General features: G+C 39.7%; 1 pseudogene across 1 annotated transcript; it reads left to right on the plus strand.

Moving 5' to 3' along the window:
* Window positions 1–14851: 14851 nt before the first annotated feature.
* Window positions 14852–15237, plus strand: LOC100353361 (large ribosomal subunit protein eL43 pseudogene; annotated as a pseudogene). Its single transcript, XR_016210300.1, has one exon. The product of XR_016210300.1 is annotated as a large ribosomal subunit protein eL43 pseudogene (transcript).
* Window positions 15238–18098: the final 2861 nt, after the last annotated feature.

The following is an 18098-nucleotide window of genomic DNA, read 5'->3' on the forward strand; positions in this document are numbered from 1 at the left end:
TTGTCATGAGCTGCCAAGGCTATGGAAGCCCCCTGAGTTCACCAACTCTGATCATTTTTAGACAAAGCCATGGTCAAAGTGGAAGTTCTCTCCTCCCTTCAGAGAAAGGTACCTCCTTCTTTGATGACCCATTCTTTCCACTGGGATCTCACTCACGGAGATCTTTCAATTAGTTTTTTTTTCCCCCCAGAGTGTCTTGGCTTTCCATGCCTGAAATACTCTCATGGGCTTTTCTGCTGTATTCGCATGCCTTAAGGGCTGATTATGAGGCCAGAGTGCTATTTAGGACATCTGCCATTCTGTGGGTCTGCTGTGTATCTCACTTCCCATGTTGGATCATTCTCTCCCTTTTTTATTCTATCAGCTAGTATTTGCAGATACTAGTCTTGTTTATGTGATCCCTTTGGTTCTTAGTCCTATCATTATGATCAATTGTGAACAGAAATTGATCACTGGGACTAGTGAGATGGCATTGGTACATGCCACCTTGGTGGGATTAAATTGGAATCCCCTGGTATGTTTCTAACTCTACCGTTTGAGGTAAGTCAGCTTGAGCATGTCCCAAATTGCACATCTCCTCCCTCTCTTAATCCACCCTTGTATTTAACAGCAATCACTTTTCAGTTAAGTTTCATCACTTAAGAAGAATTGTGTATTGATTACAGTATTCAACCAAAAGTATTAAGTAGAACAAACCAAACAAAAAATACTAAGAGGGATAACATATCAAGTTGTTCATCAATAGTCAGGGTGAGGGCTGATCAAGTCACCGTTTCTCATAGTGTTCATTTCACTTTAACAGGTTTCCTTTTTGGTGCTCAGTTAGTTGTCACCTATCAGGGAGAACATGTGGTATTTGTCCCTTTGGGATTGGCTTATTTCACTCAGCATAATGTTTTCCAAATTCCTAACAGGGATCACTTTTCAGTTAAAATTTAAATACCTAAGAATAATTGTGTGTTAATTACAGAGTTCAACCAATGGTACTAGAACAAAAAAAATACTAAAATGGATAAAGTATTACATTGTACATCAACAGTCAGGACAAGAGCTGATCAAGTCACTGTTTCTCATAGTGTCCATTTCACTTCAACAAGTTTCCCCTTTGGTGCTCAGTTAGTTGTTGCCAATCAGGGAGAACATATGATATTTGTCCGTTTGGGATTGGCTAAATTCACTCAGCATGATGTTTTCCAAATTCCTCCATCTTGTTGCAAATGACCAGGTTTCGTTGTTTTTGACTGCTGTATAGTATTCTATAGAGTACATGTCCCATAATTTCTTTTTTTTTTTTGCTTTCAAACTTTTATTTAATGAATATAAATTTCCAAAGTACAGCTTATGGATTACAATGGCTTCCCCCCCATTACGTCCCTCCCACCCGCAACCCTCCCCTTTCCCACTCCCTCTCCCCTTCCATTCACATCAAGTTTCTATAGAGTACATGTCCCATAATTTCTTTATCCAGTCTACTGTTGATGGGCATTTGGGTTGGTTCCAGGTCTTAGCTATTGTGAATTGAGCTGCAATAAACATTAATGTGCAGACAGCTTTTTTGTTTGTCAATTTCATTTACTTTGGGTAAATTCCAAGGAGTGGTAGGGTTATCTTCAGGTTTCTGAGGGATCTCCAGACTGACTTCCATAGTGGCTTAACCAATTTGCATTCCCACCGACAGTGGGTTAGTGTCCCTTTTTCCCCACATCCTCGCCAGCATCTGTTGTTGGTAGATTTCTGAATGTGAGCCATTCTAACCGGGGTGAGGTGAAACCTCATTGTGCTTTTGATTTGCATTTCCCTGATTGCTAATGACCTTGAACATTTTTTCATGTGCCTGTTGGCCATTTGGATTTCCTCTTTTGAAAAATGTCTATTGAGGTCCTTGGCCCATCTCTTAAGTGGGTTGTTGGTTTTGTTTTTGTGGAGTTTCTTGATCTCTTTGTAGATTCTGGTTATTAACCCTTTATCTGTTGCATAGTTTGCAAATATTTTTTCCCATTCTGTCGGTTGTCTCTTCACTCTCCTGACTGTTTCTTTTGCAGTATAGAAACTTCTCAATTTGATGCAATCCCAATAGTTGATTTTGGCTTTGACTGCTTGTGCTTCTGGGGTGTTTTCCAAGAAGTCATTGCCGGTACCTATATCTTGCAGGGTTTTTCCAATGCTCTCTAATAATTTGATGGTGTCAGGTCGTAGATTTAAGTCTTTAATCCATGTTGAGTGAATTTTTGTGTAAGGTGAAAGGTAGGGGTCTTGCTTCATGCTTCTGCACGTGGAAATCCAATTTTCCCAGCACCATTTATTGAATAGACTGTCCTTACTCCAGGGATTGGTTTTGGATCCTTGATCAAATATGAGTTGGCTGTAGATGTTTGGATTGATTTCTGGTGTTTCAATTCTGTTCCATTGGTCTATCCATCTGTTTCTGTACCAGTACCATGCTGTTTTGATTACAACTGCCCTGTAGTATGTCCTGAAATCTGGTATTGTGATGCCTCCGCCTTTGTTTCTGTTGTACAAGATTGCTTTAGCTATTCGAGGTCTCCTGTGTCTCCATATGAATTTAAGCATAATTTTTTCCAGATCTGAGAAGAAGTTCTTCAGTATCTTGATTGGTATTGCATTGAATTTATAAATTGCTTTTGGGAGAATGGACATTTTGATGATATTGATTCTTCCAATCCATGAGCATGGAAGATTTTTCCATTTCTTGGTATCCTCTTCTATTTCTTTCTTTAAGGTTTTGTAATTTTCATCGTAGAGATCTTGAACGTCCTTGGCTAAATTTATTCCAATGAATTTGATTGTTTTTGTAGCTATTGTGAATGGGACTGATCTTAGATGTTCTTCCTCACCCATGGCATTGCCTGTGTATACAAAGGCTGTTGATTTTTGGGTGGGGATGATGGCGGAACAGGAAGGGAGCATACTGATAGTCTGGGGAGAGATAGTTAATAAAAGTGGAGATACTGCAGGTTCAAGGAAGAGTAGGGGAAGAAACAGCAGAAGAAACTCTTCCGGAACGAGTGATTCACAGTGAACCTGCGTGGAGAGCGTGGGAGCCCACAGTTCGGGACACCAGCGGCAGACTCAACACACCAGTGCTGGAACGGGAGGTTAGCCGAACCTTAATAGCCCAAGACACCAGCAGGCAAGCGGAAAGAGGAGACTAGAGGGAACGACCCCAGGGGGAAAAGTTCACCAGGCTAACTAGAAGAGAGAGAGAGAGAGAAAAAAAAGTGACTGATACGGACACGGGTTTCTCTCTCTCCGCTCACCTCTCAAAGGCAAGCAAGACAAAGAGCAGGCGCCATCTTGGACATACGTCATGAGTAGAGTGACCTCAGATCTGCACCGGCCCTGAGCCTAACAGAAAAACCTGATTCTGGGTGGGGTGAATTAACAGGAGATTAGGACCTAGTGAATTTGTGGTGCTACTGAACCGAGAATGTGAAAAAAGAGACGGTGGGGGAGAGAACTCACGGAATTCACGTGAGCACTCTCCAGAGACGCTACAGTTCCGTAACTTTGGCAACCCAGTGGGAGACTGAAGGAGAATTTCAGCCCACTCTGAGGGCAGAACAGATTCCCTGTGTGGTCCTTGGGAAAGAGCTTCTGATCTCTGACTCCTGTGGGTATATCATTTGCCTGCTAACTACCTCCAACTTCGTTCAGCTGTGCAGAATAACTTCGTTTTTGAATCAAAAAAAAAGAAAGAGAGAGAGAGAGATTTACCATGCCTAACCTGGGAGTGTCACCTTTGGCACACCAAACAGAGCTCTCAGGCCACACCCATCTCAAGCCTCTAAGGCTGCATCAAAAACAGACAGTCCACTTAATCTAGAGTCATAGTATAACAAGAAAAAGCACCACAGTGAAGAAACCAAATATCTCCAATATGCCAAATAACAAATGCAAAAACCGAGGTAATAAAAACAAGGAAGTCACTATGACGTCCCCAAATGAAAAAGACACCCCAATTCAAGATTATGAAGATGATGACATAGAAGAAATGCAAGAAGCAGATCTCAAAAAATTGATAAGAACATTAAGAAGTTCTCAAAAACAAATTCTTGAACTACAGAAATCCTTAATGGACAAGATAGAAAATCTCTCTCGTGAAAATGAAATATTGCCGGCGCCGTGGCTCACTAGGCTAATCCTCCGCCTAGCGGCGCCGGCACACCGGGTTCTAGTCCCGGTCGGGGTGCCGGATTCTGTCCCGGTTGCCCCTCTTCCAGGCCAGCTCTCTGCTGTGGCCCGGGAGTGCAGTGGAGGATGGCCCAGGTGCTTGGGCCCTGCACCCCATGGGAGACCAGGAAAAGCACCTGGCTCCTGGCTCCTGCCATCGGATCAGCGCGGTGCGCCGGCTGCAGCACACTGGCCGGGGCGGCCATTGGAGGGTGAACCAACAGCAAAAGGAAGACCTTTCTCTCTGTCTCTCTCTCTCACTGTCCACTCTGCCTGTCAAAAAAAAAAAAACAAAAAAAAAACAAAAAAAAAAACAAAGAAAATGAAATATTAAGGAGGAATCAAAATGAAATGAAACAACTAGTATAACAGGAAACTGTGATAGTGACGAGAAATAATAGTGAAGTGAAGAATTCAATAGATCAAATGACAAACACATTAGAGAGCCTTACAAACAGAATGGGTGAAGCAGAAGAGAGAATATCGGACTTAGAAGACAGAGAACAGGAAAGGATACAGTCAGACCAAAGAAAAGAAGAGGAAATTAGAAATCTAAAACATATTGTCGGGAATCTTCAGGATACTATTAAAACACCCAACATTCGGGTTCTAGGAGTTCCTGAAGGCATAGAGAGGGAGAAAGGATTAGAAGGCCTTTTTAGTGAGATATTAGCAGAAAATTTCCCAGGTTTGGAGAAGGACAGAGAAATCCTAGTACAGGAAGCTCACAGAACCCCTAATAAACACGACCAAAAGAGATCCTCACCACGACACGTTGTAATTAAACTCCCCACAGTGAAACATAAAGAAAAGATCCTAAAATGTGCAAGAGAGAAATGTCAGATTACTCTCAGAGGATCTCCAATCAGACTCACAGCTGACTTCTCATCAGAAACTCTACAAGCTAGGAGGGAATGGCGAGATATAGCCCAGGTACTAAGAGAGAAAAACTGCCAGCCCAGAATATTATATCCTGCAAAGCTATCATTTGTGAATGAAGGTGAAATAAAGACTTTTCATAGCAAACAGAAATTGAAAGAATTTGTGGCCACTTGTCCAGCCCTGCAAAAGATGCTTAAAGATGTGTTGCACACAGAAACACAGAAACACGGTCATCAATATGAAAGAAGGTAAAGGAAGGAAACCTCACAGCAAAAGATCACAGGGAATTCAAAGCATATATTAGAACTTATCTTTGGCAAATGGCAGGGCAAAGTTACCACTTATCATTAGTCACATTGAACGTGAATGGCCTGAACTGTCCAGTTAAAAGACACCTATTGGCTGATTGGGTTAAGGAACAAAACCCATCTATTTGCTGCTTACAAGAAACACATCTTTCCAACAAAGATCCATACAGACTGAAAGTGAAAGGCTGGAAAAAGATATACCATGCCAACAGAAATGAAAAAAGAGCGGGCATAGCCATCTTAATATCGGACAACATAAACTTTACCACAAAAACTGTTAGGAGAGACAAAGAGGGACACTACATAATGATTAAGGGATCAATTCAACAGGAAGATATAACAATTATCAATGTATATGCACCTAACTACAGGGAACCGGTTCATCTAAAAGATTTGTTAAGGACCTTAAAGGGAGACTTAGACCCCAATACAATAGTACTGGGGGACTTCAATACTCCACTCTCAGAAATAGACAGATCAATAGGACAGAAGATCAACAAGGATCAGTAGATTTAAACGACACTATAGCCCAAATGGATCTAACAGATATCTACAGAACTTTCAATCCTACAGCTAAAGATTTTACATTCTTTTTTTTTTTACTTTTATTTAATGAATATAAATTTCCAAAGTACGATTTATGGATTACAATGGCTTCCCCCCCATACCGTCCCTCCCACCCACAACCCTCCACTTTCCCACTCCCTCTCCCCTTCCATTCACATCAAGATTCATTTTCGATTATCTTAATATACAGAAGATCAGCTTAGTATACATTAAGTAAGGATTTCAACCGTTTGCTCCCACACAGACACATAAAGTGAAAAATAATAGATGATTTTTTTAAAATGATGATGAAATCAGATCAGACCTATTGTCATGTTTAATCCCAGTGAGAGTCAAGTTGGGAGTTGATAATTTCTTTTTTCTTTTCTTTTCTTTTTTTTTTTTTTTACAGAGGAACAGTTTAGTATGCATTTTTTTTAACTTTTATTTAATGAATATAAATTTCCAAAGTACGATTTATGGGTTACAATGGCTTCCCCCCCCATACCGTCCCTCCCACCCACAACCCTCCCCTTTCCCACTCCCTCTCCCCTTCCATTCACATCAAGATTCATTTTCGATTATCTTAATATACAGAAGATCAGCTTAGTATACATTAAGTAAGGATTTCAACAGTTTGCTCCCACACAGAAACATAAAGTGAGGAATAACAGATGATTTTTTTTAACTGATGATGAAATCAGCTCAGACCTATTGTCATGTTTAATCCCAGTGAGAGTCAAGTTGGGAGTTGATAATTTTTTTTTTTTTACAGAGGATCAGTTTAGTATGCATTAAGTAAAGATTTCAACAGTTTGCACCCCCATAGAAACACAAAGTGAAATATATTGTTTGAGTACTCGTTATAGCATTAAATCTCAATGCACAGCACATTAAGGACAGAGATCCTACATGAGGAGTAAGTGCACAGTGACTCCTGTTGTTGACTTTACAAATTGACACTCCTGTTTATGGCATCAGTAATCTCCCTATGCACCAGTCATGAGTTTCCAAGGCTATGGAAGCCCTCTGAGTTCTCCGACTCTGATCTTGTTTAGACAAGGTCATAGTCAAAGTGGAGGTTCTCTCCTCCCTTCAGAGAAAGGTACCTCCTTCTTTGAAGACCTGTTCTTTCCACTGGGATCTCACTCACAGAGATCTTTTGCCAGAGTGTCTTGGCTTTCCATGCATGAAATACTCTCATGGGCTTTTCAACCAGCTCCGAATGCCTTTAGGGCTGATTCTGAGGCCAGAGTGCTGTTTAGGACATCCACCATTCTATGAGTCTGCTGAGTATCTCACTTCCCATGTTGGATCACTCTCCCCTTTATTTATTCTATCGGTTAGCGTTAGCAGGTACTAGACTTGTTTATGTGCTCCCTTTGACTCTTAGTCCTTTCATTATGATCAATTGTGAACTGAAATTGATCACTTGGAATAGTGAGATGGCATTGGTACATGCCACCTTGATGGGATTGAATTGGAATCCCCTGGTATGTTTCCAACTCTACCACTTGGGGCAAGTCAGCCTGAGCATGTCCCAAATTATACATCTCTTCCCTCTCCCATTCCCACCACCATGTTCAACAGGGATCACATTTCAGTTAATTTTCAACACTTAAGAATAACTGTGCATCAATTACAGATCTAAACCAGTCATATTAAGTAGAACAGACAAAAAAACTACTAAGAGGGATAATGTATTGAGTTTTTCATTAACAGTCAGGGCTATGCTGATCAAGTCACCGTTTCCCATAGTGTCCATTTCACTTCAACAGGTTTCCTTTTTGGTGTTCAGTCAGTTGTCACCGATCAGGGAGAACATATGGTATTTGTCCCTTTGGGATTGGCTTATTTCACTCAGCATGATGTGTTCCAGATTCCTCCATTTTGTTGCAAATGACTGGATTTCGTTGTTTCTTACTGCGGTATAGTATTCTAAAGAGTACATATCCCATAATTTCTTTATCCAGTCTACCGTTGATGGGCATTTAGGTTGGTTCCAGGTCTTAGCTATTGTGAATTGAGCTGCAATAAACATTAGGCTGCAGACCGCTTTTTTGTTTGCCAATTTAAATTCCTTTGGGTAAATTCCAAAGAGTGGGATGGCTGGGTCGAACGGTAGGGTTATCTTCAGGTTTCTGAAGATAACATGACCAAAAGAGATCCTCACCACGACATGTTGTAATTAAACTCTCCACAGTGAAACATAAAGAAAAGATCCTAAAATGTGCAAGAGAGAAATGTCAGATTACTCTCAGAGGATCTCCAATCAGACTCACAGCTGACTTCTCATCAGAAACTCTACAAGCTAGGAGGGAATGGCGAGATATAGCCCAGGTACTAAGAGAGAACAACTGCCAGCCCAGAATATTATATCCTGCAAAGCTATCATTTGTGAATGAAGGTGAAATAAAGACTTTTCATAGCAAACAGAAATTGAAAGAATTTGTGGCCACTCGTCCAGCCCTGCAAAAGATGCTTAAAGATGTGTTGCACACAGAAACACAGAAACACGGTCATCAATATGAAAGAAGGTAAAGCAAAGAAACCTCACAGCAAAAGATCACAGGGAATTCAAAGCATATATTAGAACTTATCTTTGGCAAATGGCAGGGCAAAGTTACCACTTATCATTAGTCACATTGAACGTGAATGGCCTGAACTGTCCAGTTAAAAGACACCTATTGGCTGATTGGGTTAAGGAACAAAACCCATCTATTTGCTGCTTACAAGAAACACATCTTTCCAACAAAGATCCATACAGACTGAAAGTGAAAGGCTGGGAAAAGATATACCATGCCAACAGAAATGAAAAAAGAGCGGGCTTAGCCATCTTATTATTGGACAACATAAACTTTACCACAAAAACCATTAAGAGAGACAAAGAGGGACACTACATAATGATTAAGGGATCAATACAACAAGAAGATATAACAATTATCAATGTATATGCACCTAACTACAGGGCACTGGTTTATCTAAAAGATTTGTTAAGGGCCTTAAAGGGAGACTTAGACCCCAATACAATAGTACTGGGGGACTTTAATACTCCACTCTCAGAAACAGACAGATCAACAGGACAGAAGATCAACAAGGAGACAGTAGATTTAAACGACACTATAGCCCAAATGGATCTAACAGATATCTACAGAACTTTCAATCCTACAGCTAAAGATTTTACATTCTTCTCAGCAGTACATGGAACCTTCTCTAGGATTGACCACATACTAGGCCATAAAGCAAGTCTCAGCAAATTCAAAAGAATTAGAATCATACCATGCAGCTTCTCAGACCATAAAGGAATGAAGTTGGAAATTAGCAACTCAGGAATCCCTAGAGCATACGCAAACACATGGAGATTGAACAACATGCTCCTGAATGAACAATGGGTCATAGAAGAAATCAAAAGAGAAATCAGGCCGGCGCCGCGGCTCACTAGGCTAATCCTCCGCCTAGCGGCGCCAGCACACCGGGTTCTAGTCCCGGTCGGGGCGCCGGATTCTGTCCCGGTTGTCCCTCTTCCAAGCCAGCCCTCTGCTGTGGCCAGGGAGTGCAGTGGAGGATGGCCCAGGTGCTTGGGCCCTGCACCCTATGGGAGACCAGGAAAAGCACCTGGCTCCTGGCTCCTGCCATCGGATCAGCGCGGTGCGCCGGCCGCAGCATGCCAGCCGCGGCGGCCATTGGACGGTGAACCAACGGCAAAGGAAGACCTTTCTCTCTGTCTCTCTCTCTCACTGTCCACTCTGCCTGTCAAAAAAAAAAAAAAAAAAGAGAAATCAAAAACTTTCTGGAAGTAAATGAGGATAACAGCACAACATACCAAAACTTATGGGACGCAGCAAAAGCAGTGTTAAGAGGAAAGTTTATATCAATAGGTGCCTACATCAAGAAATTGGAAAGGCACCAAATAGATGAGCTTTCAATTCACCTCAAGGATCTAGAAAACCTACAGCAAACCAGACCCAAATCTAGTAGGAGAAGAGAAATAATTAAAATCAGAGAAGAAATCAACAGGATTGAATCAAGAAAAACATTCCAAAAAATCAGCCAAACGAGGAGCTGGTTTTTTGAAAAAATAAACAAAATTGACACCCCATTGGCCCAACTAACTAAAAAAAGAAGAGAAAAGACCCAAATCAATCAAATCAGAGATGAAAAAGGAAATGTAACAACAGACACCACAGAAATAAAAAGAATCATCAGAAATTACTACAAGGACTTGTATGCCAGCAAACAGGGAAACCTATCAGAAATGGATAGATTCCTGGACACATGCAACCTACCTAAATTGAACCAGGAAGACATCGAAAACCTAAACAGACCCATAACTGAGACAGAAATTGAAACAGTAATAAAGGCCCTCCCAACAAAGAAAAGCCCAGGACCAGATGGATTCACTGCTGAATTCTACCAGACATTTAAAGAAGAACTGACTCCAATTCTTCTCAAACTATTCAGAACAATCGAAAAAGAGGGAGTCCTTCCAAATTCTTTCTATGAAGCCAGCATCACCTTAATTCCTAAGCCGGAAAAAGATGCAGCATTGAAAGAGAATTACAGACCAATATCCCTGATGAACATAGATGCAAAAATCCTCAATAAAATTCTCGCCAATAGAATACAACAACACATCAGAAAGATCATCCACCCAGACCAAGTGGGATTTATCCCTGGTATGCAGGGGTGGTTTAATGTGCGCAAGACAATCAATGTGATACACCACATTAACAGACTGCAGAAGAAAAACCATATGATTATCTCAATAGATGCCGAGAAAACATTTGATAAAATACAACACCCTTTCATGATGAAAACTCTAAGCAAACTGGGTTTGGAAGGAACATTCCTCAATACAATCAAAGCAATCTATGAAAAACCCACAGCCAACATCCTATTGAATGGGGAAAAGTTGGAAGCATTTCCACTGAGATCTGGTACCAGACAGGGATACCCACTCTCACCACTGCTATTCAATATAGTTCTGGAGGTTCTAGCCAGAGCTATTAGGCAAGAAAAAGAAATTAAAGGGATACAAATTAAAAGGAAGAACTCAAACTATCCCTCTTTGCAGATGATATGATTCTTTATTTAGGGGACCCAAAGAACTCTACTAAGAGACTATTGGAACTCATAGAAGAGTTTGGCAAAGTAGCAGGATATAAAATCAATGCACAAAAATCAACAGCCTTTGTATACACAGACAATGCCATGGCTGAGGAAGAACTTCTAAGATCAGTCCCATTCACAATAGCTACAAAAACAATCAAATACCTTGGAATAAACTTAACCAAGGACGTTAAAGATCTCTACGATGAAAATTACAAAACCTTAAAGAAAGAAATAGAAGAGGATACCAAGAAATGGAAAAATCTTCCATGCTCATGGATTGGAAGAATCAATATCATCAAAATGTCCATTCTCCCAAAAGCAATTTATAAATTCAATGCAATACCAATCAAGATACCGAAGACCTTCTTCTCAGATCTGGAAAAAATGGTGCTGAAATTTATATGGAGGCACAAGAGACCTCGAATAGCTAAAGCAATCTTGTACAACAAAAACAAAGCCGGAGGCATCACAATACCAGATTTCAGGACATAGTACAGGGCAGTTGTAATCAAAACAGCATGGTACTGGTACAGAAACAGATGGATAGACCAATGGAACAGAATTGAAATACCAGAAATCAACCCAAACATCTACAGCCAACTTATATTTGATCAAGGATCTAAAACTAATTCCTGGAGCAAGGACAGTCTATTCAATAAATGGTGCTGGGAAAATTGGATTTCCACGTGCAGAAGCATGAAGCAAGACCCCTACCTTACACCTTACACAAAAATCCACTCAACATGGATTAAAGACCTAAATCTACGACCTGACACCATCAAGTTACTAGAGGACATTGGAGAAACCCTTCAAGATATTGGCACAGGCAAAGAATTTCTGGAAAAGACCCGGGAGGCACAGGCAGTCAAAGCCAAAATCAACTATTGGGATTGCATCAAATTGAGAAGTTTCTGTACTGCAAAAGAAACAGTCAGGAAAGTGAAGAGACAACCGACAGAATGGGAAAAAATATTTGCAAACTATGCACCAGATAAAGGGTTGATAACCAGAATCTACAAAGAAATCAAGAAACTCCACAAGATCAAAACAAACAACCCACTTAAGAGATGGGCCAAGGACCTCAATAGACATTTTTCAAAAGAGGAAATCCACATGGCCAACAGACACATGAAAAAATGTTCAAGATCATCAGCAAGATAATTCTAGCTTGAAGCTTTTGGATGATGACTCATACTTGCAGAACTGATAAAGCCCAAAGCTAAGTTCAACCTCTTTGTTGTTCAAATGTACCTAAAAGAATTTTTGACACTGGCTTCTGTTCATTAAATATTCCCTTCCCAACATGGAACTGGATCAATAATCTTCTCAAATCCAACCAGGCAATGAGGGACAAACAAAACCTAGCAACAGAATGATCAATCAACATTATTCGCAGAAAAAGATCTTGATCACAAGGAAGGAATAATAATTAAAATGGAGTCACTTGTGTCAATTCTAGACAAAATTAAATAAAGCCAAGAGGTTATGAAGTAAGGGTTTTTATGCATGATTGTCTGCCATTAACTCACCAAATACTCTGCTAGGACTATACTCTCTAGACAGGGTGCCCATTTCAAGACAGATGCTAACCAGATGTACTTGTTTTCTGACCTCATCCTAAAATCTGTATACAACACTCACAGTAAGGTGCTGAGCAAGCTCTTTGACCTCTTCATCACTACTTAGGAGTAGTGACTCAAAATTAGGGGGAAAATGTCTGATATTAAATCTGGACATTGTCACCAGGGTTGAGTGATGTATTTAAACGTAACAACCACGTGTGATGTACTGCACAAGACAGAGTTCACTTTTAGGAGCCCACCACGGTGCATTCAGCTCAATTTGTGCTGCCTATTCTGGAACAAAAGGGAGGTTAAAAGCTCACTTCTGGTTATTGGGGGACGATCAATCCCCAGTCTCTCAGCCTCCCTCCCTTAGCTTAAAGTGTCCTTGCCCTGCCTATTGTTAGCACTAAAATTAACTCATTAAATTGAGGAGTGCTATGGCTGGCCCTACAAGATTCTAACCACTGGACTTATGAAGTCATTTGATTCTCCAATAGATAGCTTCTACCTAATCTGTTCTCCTATGGGGTATTTTAATAAATCTAATTCTGTTCATTCCTCAGTGTCCTACTCTGGTAAATTATTTTCATTGCTTGTGACACTGGCTTCAGTCACTCCCTGTAATGATAAATGCCTTTTGTTCACGTGATTTAATAAATCTCCAGTGCTTTCAAAATTGTTAACATATATTGTGCCTGAGTTTACTGACTAAGCAGAAGTTATAGATATTTAAAATCATAAAAGTATAATTTTGACCTAAGACACAATAATGGCAACACTTTCAACATATGAACTACAACAGTTTAGGTTATAGAGTTGTCTTTGATAAGAAAATGACTTAATTTACTTGTCCAATATTTTAGTAAATGTAAATAGGATAGATGTTTCTAAATATAATTCATGTATGCTTGGCTTCTTAAATTCTTCTTTTTTTTTTTTTTTTTGACAGGTAGAGTGGACAGTGAGAGAGAGAAACAGAGAGAAAGGTCTTCCTTTGCTGTTGGTTCACCCTCCAATGGCCACCGCGGCCGGCGCACCGCGCTGATCCGAAGGCAGGAGCCAGGTGCTTCTCCTGGTCTCCCATGGGGTGCAGGGCCCAAGGACTTGGACCATCCTCCACTGCACTCCCGGGCCACAGCAGAGAGCTGGCCTGGAAGAGGGGCAACCGAGACAGAATCTGGCGCCCCGACCGGGACTAGAACCCGGTGTGCCGGCACCGCAAGGCAGAGGATTAGCCTGTTGGGCCACGGCGCCGGCCGGCTTCTTAAATTCTTTAAAAGACATTGTACCTATTAGTAAATGTGTTTTCATAAATTGTTGTTCTATGACAGTTTAAAACTGCCTACTAGATTTTCACTACAAATTAAATTATTCTATGTAAGAACTAGTTCTAATCAAATATGGCAGTTAGAATTAGAAAAAAAGAAAAAACGGCTTGTCACCATGGCTCACTTGGCTAATCCTCTGCCTGCGGTGCTGGCACCCCAGGTTCTAGTCCCGGTTGGGGCGCTTGGTACTAGTCCCGGTTGCTCCTCTTCCAGTCCAGCTCTCTGCTGTGGCCCGGGGGACAGCAGAGGATGGCCCAAGTGCTTGGGCCCCTGCAACCACATGGGAGACCAGGAAGAAGCACCTGGCTCCTGGCTTCGGATCGGCACAGCACCGGTCGTAGCGGCCATTTGGGGAGTGAACCAACGGAAGGAAGAACTTTCTCTCTGTCTCTCTCTCTCTCTCACTGTCTAACTGCCTGGTGGAAAAAAAAAAAAAAGAAAAAAAGAAAAAGAAAAAGAAAAAACAACTCTGTATGTTAGAAATTAAGATATGTTGCAAGAGCCCGGATAGCTCAGTCGGTAGAACATCAGAAGTTAAGATATGCTTTTGGTAAATGAAGCTTTGGAATTAGAGAGGTGTGTTTTGGTTAAGGGAAAAAAGAGAGAAATATTTGCCCTAAAATAAATTGACTGGTGTTCCACAAAGAGAAAGAGGAACAGAATAGAATAACTGAAAGAACCCAGGAATGTTGTAAGAAGCTTGTGGAAGATAATTCTTGTGTGAGATTAGTTTGGCTATAGTTCAAAGGGAATTATTAATATGGTTTTCTAAAAATTGAGCATTAATATCAAAATTACAATGAGTAAAACTGGAATTTGCTCCACTGTGTTAAAGAAACAAGGTTTTCTTAAAATATTGGTGTTAGTAAATATTTGCAAATAATTTTGTTCTTTGATTTTGAAATTTTTAAAAATTTTCTCGCCTCTCTGGGCTTGGACCTTGGTGGCGGCGCTATGGCGAAACGCACCAAGAAGGTCGGGATCGTGGGTAAATACGGGACCCGCTATGGCGCCTCCCTCCGGAAGATGGTGAAGAAGATTGAGATCAGCCAGCATGCCAAGTACACTTGCTCCTTCTGCGGCAAAACCAAGATGAAGAGACAAGCCGTGGGGATCTGGCACTGTGGCTCCTGCATGAAAACAGTGGCTGGTGGTGCCTGGACATACAACACCACTTCTGCTGTCACAGTGAAGTCTGCGATCAGAAGACTGAAAGAATTGAAAGACCAGCAGAGGTGCCATATGAGACATCAGCAGCCTATAATAAATGGGTTAATTTATATAAAAATTTTTTTTTCTCAATAGTCATCTGAACTACTTCTTTTTAAAAAATAATTTCAGTTTAATTGGTGAATCTTTTCCTGAACTTTCTAGTCAACCCATAAGTTTTTTTTTTTATTCAGTCTCTGTTATGACCTGACATTAAAGATGTTTATCTTAGAAGCCTAGGATAATTTAAAACTTCATTCTTTGGGCATGTGTTATTCTAGCATTAAATTTGAATTATTCTCTATCAGATTTGACTTCCAAGTTATCTGGATGAGCTTCCTAGGAGGAGGAAAAAAACTACAAGATATTTTTCTTTACCTTTTGGGAATTGACAAAGGAAATGAAATTTTGTGTTTTGTCAAGATAGTATCTTGTATTCTCTGCTGTCTTTATTGGATTTTGAGTGCTTGAATAACTGTCTTAAGATTTTTTGATAGTTAAAAAAATATTTAAGTGACTGCTTTATAACTCTAATTAAATGTGGTCAATAACTCTTGTTAGATAACCAGAATTAAATGAATGACAATTTTTTTTTTTTTTTTTGTGGGGAACAGGGATCCTATTTTGACCAAATGTTTTCAAAGTGCTTAACAACTTTGAAAGGCTTTCTCAATATTTAAGTTTCAAATTAAGTCTTTTGACTTTGGTTGAGATTTCCAGTTGGGGCTCCGGGAGATCCTCAAAGGATGTGGTTCTCTTCTTGTAGAGAAAACAGCTAATTAAGCTTACTTGGATGCTAAGGAAAGTGTTTTCAAGTTGTAAAGTACTGCTCAACTTTAAGTTGTATTTACATAGGTATGTTATTGATGTTATTTTTCTGGAGTCTATATAACATTTATAATAAAAGTTCTGGTGTGATGCTATCAGTCATGGTTGTTATCTTAGTTAAAAAATGGAATTGGGGACCTTTAAAAGACCTTTGAGATTTCCCCTTTCATCACAGGCCCCAGAGGCCTCAAAGGATGGAACAGTTTGTAAAACCTTGTTGTGCTTTTTAAAATGTTGTAGGCAGTACAAATAATGAAAATCTCCTTATTGATTGTTGAACTGTCATCTAAATTTGAATCATGGCGATTTTAAGTCTTTTATCATCCACAGTTCTTGTTCTTCTCTGGAAACATTTACACTCAGAAAAGACTAACAAATATTTGTAAATACAAGTTTCTGACAAAAGATCAATAAACCAACTACATTTTCAATAACTCTGATACAGAAAAAAAAAAGAGTCATGAAACTGCTAGTAAAGTTCAAATAAAATACAGTAATTACATAAGACTCAATGAACTGTAATTTACATATTCCTTTGTCTTTTACTGAAAACATTGTTGGTTCTATATTTAAATGTTTTGTCTTCTAGATTAAAATCAATTCTTTCTTAAAGAGTTTGTGACACTTTGGCAAAATATATTTTTGCAAACAAAGATGAAAAATTTACCATTTTCCTACTGAGTTCCTCCAAAATTCAAAAACTACTTACATGAATTTTTTTGGCAGTGTGACTATTTGCCTAAGTTCATTAAGAATCTGTTCTCTTCATAATAGAATATAATTTGAAACATTAGCACTTCTAAAAATATATACATAATGTCTTATTTCAAGGGCTCCCAACCTTGCAGTGAGTAAGTAAAATTGTAACTCCTTAATAGATCTTAAAACTTCAAAATATTAGGTAGTACAGTTAAAAAAAAGTGTCTTTCTTGGTTAAGCCTCCTAACTTTCAGAGTTTTCTAAATCTAAGATTACTCTATATTTAATCAACTTTTCTTGCATATTTATGCAAATAATCAACTACAATATGCCTGCTATTAAATTCCAACTCTGCTCCTTTTTTTAAAAGATTTATTTATTGATTTGAAAGTCAGAATTACAGAGGAGAGCCAGAGACAGAGAGAGAGAGAGAGAAGATAGATTGATCTTCCATCCACTAGTTCACTCCCAAAATGACCTCAACAGCAGGGGTTTTCACTATGACATGGTGTTGGCCCCTGTTCATTGTTTTTAAGATTCAAACTTGATTTGTTGGTTTGGCACTTGAGATGATAGCTCCCTTCCTCAGAACTAATAAAGCTGAATTTAACAATGGACTCCACATCAACTTAGCTTAAAGACCTTCCAAACCATTTTTTTGCTCAAATATGTGGCAAAGGGGCTTATGACACTGATTCTTGGTTGTCAGCTATTTCCCTACACCCATTCCCAGCTTGGCAATCAGATTGCTCAACAGCCAGGACAAGTCCATCCTGGCAATCTGGAGCAAACAGAAACTAGCTATAGGATAACTTATCATCAGTGTTTAAAAATATATAACAAGAGGAGAATATAAAAATTAAGATGTCTTGAGTCACTTGTGTCACCCTAAACTGAACTATAAAGGCTGAGAGGTTATGAAGAAAAGAATCTTATGCATGATTATCTGATAGTAACTATCACCATATACTGCACCTACAGAGGGCTATAATTTCAAAAGAGATATGCTAGACATGATGCTCGATATTGTCACATCTATAAATAGCACCCGTTTGGGGTTTTCAGACATGTGCAAGCCTTTGACTTCTTTTCAAACAAGAGGTAAGGATTAGGACAGAGAATGTAGAGTTAAAATTTGCAAAAATGAAATGTCCAATGGCAGATTTTTAGATGAGATTGGGCGCATTCAGGGTGGTATGGTCACAGACTAATGGCAGATTTTTAAAAGAATCTGGACATTGCTACCCAAGGCACCTGGCTTATCTAAGAACCATGACAGCCACCTGTTCTGTACTACAGAGGCCAAGTAGTTCACCCTTGGGCAGCCCACCTCACTGTGTGGGGCCACTTCTTGAACAGTAGGGAGATTACTTGCTCACTTCTGGCTGTTTGGGGAGATACTAAGCCACATTGTTCCATAATCTAAATGC

This window comes from Oryctolagus cuniculus, chromosome 7 (genome assembly GCF_051225735.1).
Source record: "Oryctolagus cuniculus isolate XC-2025 breed Fujian yellow rabbit chromosome 7, ASM5122573v1, whole genome shotgun sequence".
NCBI lineage: Eukaryota > Metazoa > Chordata > Mammalia > Lagomorpha > Leporidae > Oryctolagus > Oryctolagus cuniculus.